This window comes from Schistocerca cancellata, chromosome 9 (genome assembly GCF_023864275.1).
Source record: "Schistocerca cancellata isolate TAMUIC-IGC-003103 chromosome 9, iqSchCanc2.1, whole genome shotgun sequence".
Lineage (NCBI taxonomy): Eukaryota > Metazoa > Arthropoda > Insecta > Orthoptera > Acrididae > Schistocerca > Schistocerca cancellata.
Window position 1 is genome coordinate 376,972,914 of NC_064634.1, and position 13,182 is coordinate 376,986,095.

Below are 13,182 nucleotides of genomic sequence, written 5' to 3' on the forward strand. Positions count from 1 at the left end.
AAGGCGCTGCAGTCTGGAACCGCAAGACCGCTACGGTCGCAGGTTCGAATCCTGCCTCGGGCATGGATGTTTGTGATGCCCTTAGGTTAGTTAGGTTTAACTAGTTCTAAGTTCTAGAGGACTAATGACCTCAGCAGTTGAGTCCCATAGTGCTCAGAGCCATTTGAACCATTTTGCAGCTATAACAAACACCTCCGTCTCCTCACTTCTTGCAGTTCTTCGTCTGTTGATGCGGCGCATTACCAAGCTACCTGTTTCTCGAGGTCGATGTTGTGCACGTAAGAACGTAATGGCTGCCGGAGCTCTTCGTCTACGATGTCTCACGGCATACGCCAGGACTGCTTCCTTGGCATCGTGTCGGCACTCGCCGAGCATCAGCAACATGTCAACGTACTCGTGGTTCGTGTATGCCATCTTCATCCGATGTCAGTAACTGAGGTATATTGAGCCACGTTTGTTTGTGTGGTTCGAAGTGTCGAGTAAACGGCTGTGTGCGGCGACAGCCGGCAGTCTAACAGCGCATAGAGGAGGCTTCTCTCTCGGTGACACCGGTGATGTTACACCTCGGCCGCACCACATTTAGGAGGCACATTGCGTTATGCGCAGCGTGTGTGGTATCTGCCCCTGAAACTTTGAAGGGTTGTAGCTCCCAAACTGAAAGTGGTAGGAATGCAATTTAAATTGATGTATACACAGCTGGTGTTACTGATACCAGTGCATGAGAGAAACAACTATTGTTCCATTTTAAAAATATATCTTTTTGCTATAACTCTTTGGATAACAACACAATAAACTATGTTCATAGCTCCGCAGACAGAGTAACGTTTCGTCGGCCGGAGTAGTCGAGTGGTTCTAGGCGCTACATTCTGGAACCGCGCGACCGCTACGGTGGCAGGTTCGAATCCTGCCTCGGGCATGAATGTATGTGATGTCCTTAGGTTAGTTAGGTTTAAGTAGTTCTATGTTCTAGCGGACTGATGAAGACAGCTGTTAAGTCCCATAGTGCTCAGAGCCATTTTTTAGAATAAAGTTTCTTATGGTGACCTACCGCAATAAATATTTCCGTCGCATATTAGTTCGTAACTTACAGAGGCAAACACATTTAGTGAAACACCCTGTATATGGAAGTAATTCCACTACTATAGAAGTACACTATTGATGAAAAATATCTAGGAATAACTATTCATACCTTAAGCGGTATGACCACACGAAACATGTAATAGGAAAATCCGGTGCTAGACAGAGATTCGTAGGAAAAATATTAAGGAAATATCGCTTCTCCACGAAGGAAGTGGCTTACAACTCCCTTGTTCGATCTATTCTTGAGCATTGTTCATCAATCTGGGACTATTATCACGTAAGACTAATAGAAGAGGTAAACACGGCGCGTTCCGTCACAGGCTAGTTCAGTCGGCACGAGAGCGTTAATGTCACAAAACAAATTAAAAGTGAAAACAGTTTCTACGAGGGTTGGAATTTAATTAGTGGCAACTATTTATCCACAACCGATACAAAAGAGTTACGTGTTTGTACCTGTTACAGTCCTTCAAAGTAGTCATCAGCGTTGTGTAGAATCCGTTGCCAGCGATGTAGAAGGCGTAGTACACCGTTAGCAGAGCCTGTTCTGTTGATGGTGCGAATGGAGCGGTCCACTGCCTGTCGAATCTCTGGAACAGTTCTGAAGCGAATGCCACGAAGTGTTTCCTTCATCTTCGGAATCAAATCAAAGTCACAAGGACTTAAGTCCGGGGACTATGGTGGATGGTACAGTCCCATCGACCGAACAGAGCAGCCACAGCCTGCGCTGTATACGCCCGCGCATTGTCGTGCAAAATGATGGGTGGTTTGTGCACAAAGTGTCACCACATCTTTCGAAAAGCTGGTCGCAGGTGAATCTTCAAAAACGAACAGTAATACTGAGCATTAACGGTCTGCCGCGGAAGATCATAACGCGTTACGATAACACCATCACAGTCGTACACGAGAATCACCATAACTTTTGACCGCTCCATCCGCACCATCAACAGAACAGGCTCGGCTATCAGTATACTACGCCATCCACATGGCTGGCAACGGGTTCTACACAACGCTGGTACTGCTTTGATGGACAGTGGCAGGAGCAGACATGTAACTGTTTTGCATCGGTTGTGAATAAATAGTTGCCACTATTTAAGTTCGAACCCTCGTATTCACGTCCTATAATACCCGCTTCCATCCTTTTACACTAACGACTAATGCCTCATTCAATCTTTGTAGCTGGCCGGTGTGGCTGAGCGGTTCTAGGCGCTTCAGTCTGGAACCGCACGACCGCTACGGTCGCAAGTTCGAATCCTGCCTCGGGCATGGATGTGTGTGATGTCCTTAGGTTAGTTAGGTTTAAGTAGTTCCAAGTTATGGGGGACTGATGACCTCAGATTGTAAGTCCTATAGTGCTCAGAGCCATTTGAACCATTTGAACCAATCTCTGCGTTTATCTGGTCTACAAACGCCCCTTCTTTACACCACTAAAAATAAGGTTTAATGTAGCCTCTGTTACACCCTTAGGCACTTCTAGTCCTCCCTGGAAGTTAGGAAAACAAACTACCAGTCATTGACCGACAAGCCTTATTGGCTCCCACACGTTAATGAAACTACAGAAATTTTACTACAGCGCCGCTTTACCTTTGACATGGAGCACTGCGCCTCTCCGTTATCCACCAGTGCTTTTCGAACTGCCACCTCCGTTCTCCGGGCTGCCTCCAACTTTTCACGCAGCTTTCACCACTTGATAACCCTACTACCGGTCCTGACTCCGGACTAACACCAACTGATTTCCGTAGTCTTTTTCACTCATGTACTCCGCTACACCACTCTTCGCCTCTGACCTCTTATAATAGATTGCCGGCCTAAGTGGCCGAGCGGTTCTAGGCGCTACAGTTTGGAACCGCGCGACTGCTACGGTCGCAGGTTCGAATCCTACCTCGGGCATGGATATGTGTGATGTCCTTAGGTTAGTTAGGTTTAAGTAGTTCAAAGTTCTAGGGGACTGATGACCTTAGAAGTGCTTCGAGCCATTCTTATAATAGATTGTTTCATAAGTAACGTCAGCGACGAGCTGTCATGGTCACTTTGTTCTCTGCCCATCCCACTGTCTGTCTTGCTCCTGTCCAGATGCTTTTAACAGTACAAGGTGGCCTGTGAATCCCAGATGTTATTCTCAACGGGGAAGCAGCACTTGGTAAACACCGTCAAATCTCCATCCCGGTTTTGCAAAATAGCCTCGGAATTCCCCGAGTTGCTATGGTTCCACAGCGGTCAAATAGCATCTTGATAAACATTACCAAGAACGGGAGAAATTCTATGTGTCCTGAGATTCCAGGCCTCTAGTCACCGAACGAGCAGCCAATCACCTTCCCATCAACGTAAACTGGTATCTGCCCAGCCACCCTTCTCGCAGCCGAGGTAGCAGCAGGTTTCCCACCCACTCCCTTTGGTTAAAGCATCATCACTATCGTGCTTAATCTCGTCTCTAGATTGTATCCCACTGAACGAGATGTAACATGATGCGTGGCACTTGATTTACTATACCTAACATAATGATAGCTAAATAATTTTGCTGCATCTTGGTATCCTGTGATGGTGTAACTGTATGAATGTAATTGAGCAGACATCCTGCTAATGTCTTAGTTCTCCGTAATTACTTACTGCTAAGTGGCAAGGTAGACTCCAGAGTACAGCGTTGAGCTGGATGTAGGCAAAGAACTGAACTGTCTAACAGCAGGTGAGGAATTGTCTGAGTGTCGGCTGTACGTCCTTTTTCGTGCCTGTCGGCGGAGAGATACGCCTGCCCGCCAGCACAAGGTGGAAACAGAATAGAGCGTGGCTGACTGCGATCTGTGAGCCTCTATCGGCCGACGTATACAAAACACTGCAGGTAGTGGCGTGAAAGTAGCAAGGGGTCCTGGTTTGTGAATACTATCTGGAGACCGCTGCACAGAACCGAGATGAGGCAAGCGAATATTATACGGCCCCTCGCGATATGTTTTGTGTACCTCTTACTCGCTACACAACACTCTACGTGGGGATATTCACATAAACTAGACCTCTTCAGCCGTTCAATGGAATATATATTTTGTGACCTAAATGGTTGCCGCGAACAGCTACATCTCACAATGCTGCAAAATGCGAAGCAATTGTTTCTACTACTTATAGTAAGCAGCGTTTTAGCTAGTTTCCTATATGATTCACAGGTGTGATGATGCCTGACACCAAACACGACCTCAGAATAAATAACTAATGTAGATTAAGGGCCTCAACCGATTCGTTGCTACAGACAGGCTGGTTGCATTCCGTGCCGAGGCAGCTTTTGTTATGGCCGTAATGCTTGAGAAATGTTGGTGCCTATGCTGATAGATGGCGTTCATTCCGGCCGGCATGAAATACTTATCATCCGAGTTTTGAAAATCTACTTGAGGAGAGTTTTCGCAGCAGTGGGCCACAAAGACGTTGACCTGTACGTGTCTCAAATTACCGTAAAGGTACAAAAACGTGTCATTAAACGCTGTAAATATTTTCTGATTCTTACACCTTACGTGCAGCAATTTTGGTGACGCCAGGACGACGCAGGTCTCTATTGGACTATTGGCCAGCGAGCAGTCGACGTTGGCCTTAGTAGCCATTTCCAACCTAGAATGTCACGAGATTAAGATTGTAATTGGAGCAGTACAACGGACGAGCGGTCTCCAGGCTCTACAACAGCAGCCGAACTTCTGAGCCTGTCAGCAGCGTTTCGTGGTGAGGGCGGTACCACCGCAGCCAACTGCAAGAGGGCGAATTTCCCTTCTGATAGAGGTAGACCTCTACGAAATTGCAGACGCACCTTAGGAAGGGTGGCACTCGTTGCTCACGGCCGTGCAGTGCTATGTGGAACGTGAGCTGCTGAGTGAGCAAACGGTGTCAGCGAAGCTGGACGTGGACGTCATTCGCCCAACTAATCCCACGGTCACGCTTCCCTATTGCCAAAAGAGATAATTGTAGATTACTCGATAATATCGAGATCTGAACACTGTGGTGACCATGGGACACTGTGGTGACCAATTCATCCTAGTTCCACAAAACCAGACGTGGATGACGTTAGCTGTGCGAATAGGGTGGTCCAGTCATCTTGGAACCTGGCATCACACTGAAGAACAACCATGTACCATGGGATGCACCTGATTAGCCAGAATAGTCACATAATCCTTGTCAGTAACTTGGCTTTGCCGAGTAAGCAAGAGATCCTGGAATACCATGATACGGCTCCTCTGGTCATCACTGAATCCCCGCCGTATGTGGTATAACCGGTCCTAGAAGTTGGCAACAGTATAAATCAAGACTAATCTGATCAGATGATATTATTCCATTGCTACGTAGTCCAGTTTTTAAGGCTTTGGGCCCAGTTTTTCTTGTGATAGGACTTTTGCCTCGCTGGTGTATAGTTTTGGAATTTCAGCTTGTTCTGCCATTCCCTGTTTGTGGAGCTTCCTTTGTGTTCCATTTAGTGTTAATAGGGCTTGCGAGTGCCGCTTTCAGTACTGCAGTGACTTTTGTAGCTGTCGTCCTCATTTTTATGGTCACAGTCCTCTTGAACGATTGTTCTCCGCAATCACTTATCACACATTTTGTTCTGCGTTGTGACATAGCGGATGATGATTTTGTGATTCCCCCGCATGCGATATAAATCTTCGATAAAGTGATTCTTGAAACACGAAACACGTTGGCTACCTTGACTATAGAAGTACCCACCACACTAGCATCCATAATTTCTCATTTTAATGTACTTAACTTCGACGTAACGCACTCACAATTGTGGCGGGGCGGTTTTAGGCGCAACAGTCTGGAACCGCACGACCGCTACGGTCGCAGGTTCGAATCCTGCCTCGGGCATGGATGTGTGTGATGTCCTTAGGTTAGTTAGGTTTAAGTAGTTCTAAGTTCTAGGGGACTGATGACCACAGAAGTTAAGTCCCATAGTGCTCAGAGCCCGCACTCACAATTACACAAAACACTCTTCTGACCACGTTTCGAGGACTATGCACTGCTGCCGTTCGTTGTTCATCAAAACAGCGTAACCTGCAGACTTGGTTAGCGTCTGTATTTACGTTCAACTAGGAATATCTCGCGGTGTTTCCGCATTTGTGCCCAACCCCTGTACTCCTGTCTGTTAATTGTTACATGAGTCCCATAGTGCTCAGAGCCATTTGTTAATTGTTACACCAACTCTCTCTTTTTTGTCCTTTTCTGTTCTTTGTCAATTCCAATGTACCCGCGCCGCTGGTGAGAGTCATTCTCCCCACGCCTTTGATACCGCTCTGCTAAGAGAATAATTTCTCATTCTATATGAAGTTCTGATAAAAATGTTATTCGAATATTTCATTTCGAGCAACAATTGAAAATAAATCCTTTTGACAAAATTTATTTGAATTGTTCGTTGCCGCTGATATACAGTTCGAATATCACACTGAAATCCAAGAATTCGTATAAAAAACGTGTATACGTTGAGTATTATGTAAGGAACCGTAGGGAATCAGCTGTGGCCATCCTAAAAAAAGCATGAAAATATTCACTGAAATAAATGTAAATAAGTAATACCGGAAAGATATTATAACTGTTCTATATCGCTCGTCCTCACATAGAAATAACTTTACCAGTAGTCACGCAGATTTCAGACAGTAACTAGCTAGTTACTTTGCAGCACTTTACTTAATTATGCACATGCAACATGAACGTTAACTATTCCTTACATTTAGGTACTTCAGATAGTTTAATTAAATAATAAAAAAGCTAAATTTGAGCACTAGTACAGGCTATAAGAGAGTAGGAGAGTATCACACAATCTACTAATTTCGCTTTCCATCAGGCGTTTAATCGTGCAGTACAATTAGTATTCCAGTTTAAAATGGAACCGGCAGTTTACCCGCGAATAATATGGAAATGAATAATTTCGAAAATGGCTTTTCGACACTGACGGGAATTAGCTGCGCGGTACAGCGAATGGTGGAATGAATTCAGGACCAAATCGAAAAAATTGTGCATAACAGAACCAATATGTATGAAAGCAAATTAATGTATACTTTATTTTGAAATAAAAAATGAACGCATTTCTAGTGCATTTAACGAAGCAGTCTGACGAGAGCGCAGCTTTATACACGGCACAATACATGTATATGTTGATCTGACAGGATTAGCTATAAATCATATAATTTACAGCGTCTTCATAATGCGTCAATGATGGAACATATCCGACTAGCGGACAGCATTTATTAATCAGCTGTAGTATCCGGCACTGCGCAGACTCTTTGGTGGTGAAGGTTATCCGTTGTTGCATATAGGATACGTGACCTGAGGCGTTTCCTGGACGTTTTGAGTAGTATTATTTGTTCACAGTTACGGGGCGCTGAAAATGGATAATATACTAATGGATAATTTACTATGTATCTGAGTAAGAAAATGGTTTCGAAATACAGTAGGCTAGAGTACAATTTTGTAAGTACATGCAGCGACATATTATTTACCAGACTGTAGTAATAAGAGCAGAATGACATTGAAATGAAACAATTGTTGAGAAACGAGCGTGATAATGTTCTAGCCTACCCTGATGTTACTCAATCTGTACACTGAGGAAGACATAAGTAAAACAAAGGAGAAATAAATTTCATCGAAAAGTTTCTGGAAAAGAAGCTATAAATTGAGCTCCAAGGCAGGTAAAACATGAGCACTGGAATGTGTCATAGCTAAATCAGGCGACAATGAGGAAGGCAGATTAGACGATAATACACTAAAAGTAGTAGATATTTGCTATTTTTGAAGCATAATAGTTCACGGTAGCCGTAGCAGAAAGGCTGTAAAACGAACGCTGGCAGCAGGAAAGAAAGCCTTTTTTAAAAATAGCAATTGGTTAACATAGAATAGCAAAGATTCATAACACAAAAATTTATAAACTTATTTGTCGGGAGTAGTCGAACACTTGCTTGTCTGGACAAGTCGAACCCTTGCTGCTTAATCTTGTAGTACATTTCAACAGTGGCCTCCCTGAGTTCATACAGAGTATGACAAGGATTTATGTGTGTTGCACAGCAAGATTGAAATGGTCCGAAGCATTGCTGTACCAGGTTCGCGTCGGCAGACACCGCAGGCCATTCCTGGCGCCTGAAGCAACGTGTATATTTACTGGTTACAGTGGGGTCACGCTTCATCCTCCACGCCAGTATGTTGATTGTAAGGCTGGACAATAAGTCAGAGGGTCGTTGCAATTACAGCAGAGATCTTAAATTAACCTCTATAACGATGAGAGGCGTCCGGCACCTGTATGTGATGTCAGCTCAAAACATTCCTAAGACATGCACTGGACTTCCGCCACCTCCACTCACTATTACGAAGATCAAAAGGCGTCAGACAATTCAAGCGAAGAGAGCCGGAAGACAACAACATCTTTGCAAACGCTGAGAATGATGCATAACTTTTTCGAGAATTTTACACATTATAAACAATAACGTCCCTATAACAGTTTATCGGGGGACTCCTGATGTTACTTTGCGGCATTGACGTTGTCTCTGTCGACCGCACATGGCGCGCTATGCGCCGCACATACCACTGGACTTACAAAGCGCCCGCCAGCGCGCCGCCGCGGGTCCCGCTCTCTGCAGGACTCGCCTATGGGTGGCCCCACGGTCGCCACCAGAGAACACCACTTCAACCAAAGAACTTGTAAAAGTAACTAGTTAACCACAGGGCGTTGCAGGCACGCAATATTTACATCCTTCAGCTGGACGCTATTGTGAAGATTAGAGCCTCATAAGTTTAAATGTACTGTGGCTTCTAAGAACACAGTTCAAACTATATATACTTATTAGTCTATGCGCACACACACACACACACACACACACACACACACACACACACACACACACACACACATCAAAACAAGCTTTGCATCACCTCGGTTCCGAGACTTCCGGAAGCTGTACTGAAAATTGGAATAGAGATCAACATAATCATCATTTCTGTCCTTTTTCTGGCTCATGAAAACCACACATTGCGTGTTGTACTACCATACAGCGAAACCTTCAGAGGTGGTGGTCCAGATTGCTGTACACACTGGTACCTAATACCCAGTAGCACGTCATCTTGCATTGGTGCATGTCTGTATTCGTCGTGGCGTACTATCCACAAGTTCATGAAGGCACTGTTGGTCCACATTGTCCAGTCCTCAACGGCGATTCGGCGTAGATCCCTCAGTGGTTGTTGGGTAGCGTCGTCCAAAAACAGCCCTTTTCAATCTATCCCAGGCATGTTTGATAGGGTTCATGTCTGGAGAACATTCTGGCCACGCTAGTCGAGCGATGTCGTTATCCTGAAGGAAGTCATTCACAAGTTGTACACGATGGGGGCGAGAATTGTCGTCCATGACGACGAATGCCGCGCCAATATGCTGCCAATATGGTTGCACTATCGGTCGGAGGATGGTATTCTCGCATCGTATCCTTAGGTAGCGGTCATCCACTGCAGTATTAGCTCTCGGGCGGCCTGAGCGAGGCATGTCATCGACAGTTTCTGTCTCTCTGTGTCTCCTCAGTGTCCGAACAACATCGGTTTGGTTCACTCCGAGACGCCTGGACACTTCCCTTGTTGAAAACCCTTCCTGGCACAAAGTAACAATGCGGACGCGATCTAATCGCAGCACTGGCCGTCTAGGCACGGTTGAACTACAGACAACACGAGCCGTGTACCTCCTTCCTGGTGGAACAACTGGAACTGATCGGCTGTCGGAGTCCCCGTCTAATAGGCGCTGCTGATGCATGGTTGTTTACATCTTCGGGCGCGTTTAGTGACATCTGTGACCAGTCAACGTCAATCTTCAGGTGTTCTGGGAACCACGGTGATGCAAAAATTTTTCATGTGTGTATATTATTTCTTAGTCTGACTGTACTGTTCACACATTCCAGCGTACGTGAAGGGAAATGGTGAAGAGAGTGCAGCATTTAGTTGAACGAGTAAATTCTGGATTGCCGCCAAGATTACCCGTCACGGGTACGTCGATATATTTGGATGTTTTATATCAGGGGTTTCAGTTACATTTTTCAGGAGGGATACATCACTAAATTTACATTTTTTTCAGTAAGTGCTGTTTTTGACAATACTGGTGGATATGAGGCTCAATACTTTTTCTTTAGGATGCTTAAAATAGTTCATATGTTCGTGAGAAGATCACACAATCAGTTATCAGGGTTCCCCGCATACTGCATATGGCATGGAAACGTAATAATTTAGTGTACCAGATTACAGAAATTGCATATGATGCTAAATAGATTTCACTTCAGAAATTTAGGGCACTAAATAACGAAATGCTATAATTCACGCTCATGCTAAAGCAAGCTACATTCACTCACAGCTGCGTCAAATTTCTCGTAGTACGCAAAAAAAATCGATAAACCTTGTCTGCTTGCAGATATTTTATGAATTAAATGCAGTCTTGCAGTTAGATACTTAAATGAGACGTTATCTTCGTGACTTAACTCAAAGGAAGATCTGTTATAACCAAAGGCGAATGAGTTTACCATTACAATGGCCACCAAGGCGCCTTCATATTGCCCCCTGCTCACAGTAGACGTCTTCCTGTATTGTGGGGCGTTCCTTCGACTCGCTGCACGCAACTGTCTCTTCTGTGATTCTTTCTAAGGTGCCCCACACCGAGCACCGTCCCAGATCTCAGAGGACGTTTATTGGGCACGACGCTACTAATCTGAGTACAGCTAGCATGTGATTGTACATTGTAACGGCTGGACAGTGATCCACAGAACTGAACTGAGGCAGTGTGGAACAGTTACAATGAAGTGTGACAGAGTTATGTGTTTATCTTCCTCATCTTAATATATTGTAAATAGCGTAAATGAATATGATCGTGTTTTAACCATTTAATAAATGTTGAGGTATCTATGCTATCTGCTACACAGTATGGGCAGAACAGCATCTGTATCTGATGATTTAGCTCCAGAAAGGAAAGCCTATTGGGGTCCATTTCCCACGATGTCCTGAAACCGTAATCATATCCACTGTCTAAGATTGTAATTTGTCCACTAACCAAAGGTACTGAGCTATAGCTATTGCCTCCGGATGTCTAGAAAGAAACCTTTGTTTTTGGTGTTCCAGGTCTCATGGACGAATTGAACTATCTGTCTTTCAGGGAAATCTTTATTTCCTAAATCCTTATTTAATCGTATAGAGGAGAACTTCGCGCTCCAAGAAAGTTACAGTCACAGAGCTAAATACACGTTCCATTCTCTACAGCTGATTTACTTCTGGGATAGAGGCTTATGAATTCACCCCTTTGGATGAATTGATTTTCTGTTCACTAGTCATTTACGTCAGTATATGGTGGTATAACGGGAGGAGTGATATCTCCGGGTATCGTTATCACTCCTACTATCATGAAGAAAGGCACCATACGGGTCACCTGCTATGTTTTATTTGGAAACCAGCAGCCCAAAGATAAATTTTCTCTGAATCCTCACCCTTCTGGTAAGCTGAGAATCTTAGTAATAGTTGATGTGGTGATAGCTTGTATTACTAGTCAAAACCAACTACCCAAACAAACATGGAAAGCCAACCAGACCATGTGTTTCTTCATTTTTTCTCAATATGTGCCATTTCGGCGTTCTTCGGTTGGTTAAAGAAGGAATCATACTGTGACCTTCTGGTATTAATCAATTTCGGAATATCAGATTCAGTAATTCACCATTACTTATGTCGTTATCTGTTCCGGTGCCAGTATATTAACAGAATAACGCACTGTTAGTATATAGTTTCGATGCTTTTACGTGCTATACGTAAGACCAAATGCTCTTAATTTTTTTAGTCAGATCGGCTGGCAAAATATTTCTATTTCGTGGAAAGCTTCTTGCTTTGCTCCCTCTTCCTTCATACTGACCGACTTCATTCATCTTTCTTCAACAAGGGTTTGACTTATCTTAACTCTAAGATGAAACGCTCTTTATCTTACAAGTAACTTTCTAATGCGTCTATTGAATTACTGCTAGTGCTTCAAAACCTTCCCAACTTCGTTCGGTAGATATATGTGAACATGTCAACAATGTATAGAGCAATGGCTTTCATTTTTGGTCCCCATGTTCGTCTTCAAAAGTGGATATTTGATGTTGACTGCACAGATATTCTACAACAATATCCAGTCATTGTTTCTAAGGAAAAACAACAAACTCCTACAAGTATTACTTGCTCGGTGATCTAAAGCATTTAATAAAAAGAAATACATTCACATTTGTTTGAACCGCTGTACTAGCAGTATTTATAATTTTATGATCCTCGCACCTGACCGATTGAAGTCTCTCCCAATTACGAAAGCATGGTTGACAAATTTACCTCACACCGGCTGCTCCTGTGATAAGCGGTCTATAATTGCATACGATTAAAATGTTTGACCCACCTCTGATGCTGAGCCTATTTTACACCAGAAATCTGAGGTAATAATACTAGATATTGTTGAGCTCTTTACGGCAGTAAATACGGTACCGCGTTTATCGGTATTGGCTATCCTCGTTATACAAACACGAGCTCCTCCTCGGGCCGTGAAAGCCCAAGAGACGGCTTCCGGCCGTCCAGTCATCCTCTGCCTTAGGCGTCATGAGGATGGAATATGGAGGAACATGAGACAAGCATACAGCACAGCTCTCCCAGCTATTTTGCAGACTTTCCAGACATTGGAACCGTTACTGCTCGGTCAAGTAAGCCCTCAGTTGGCATCACGAGTGCATCCCATTAAAGTCCTCCCACCAAGCAAAAATCCTACCACTACCGGGAACCCAACCCGGGTCCTCTCCATGGCACGTCCGCTACTCAGATGCGAATCCTCGCTATATTCGGCGTAAAAAAGCTATGTCTACAGACTTTTAGGATCAAGAGGTAAAAGCAAACACCTTTCTTATACCACAGAAATGCCACAGGTGCAGTTCCCCCTGTAAGGGCTTACGAAGATTTTGATACTACACTCCTGGAAATGGAAAAAAGAACACATTGACACCGGTGTGTCAGACCCACCATACTTGCTCCGGACACTGTGAGAGGGCTGTACAAGCAATGATCACACGCACGGCACAGCGGACACAACAGGAACCGCGGTGTTGGCCGTCGAATGGCGCTAGCTGCGCAGCA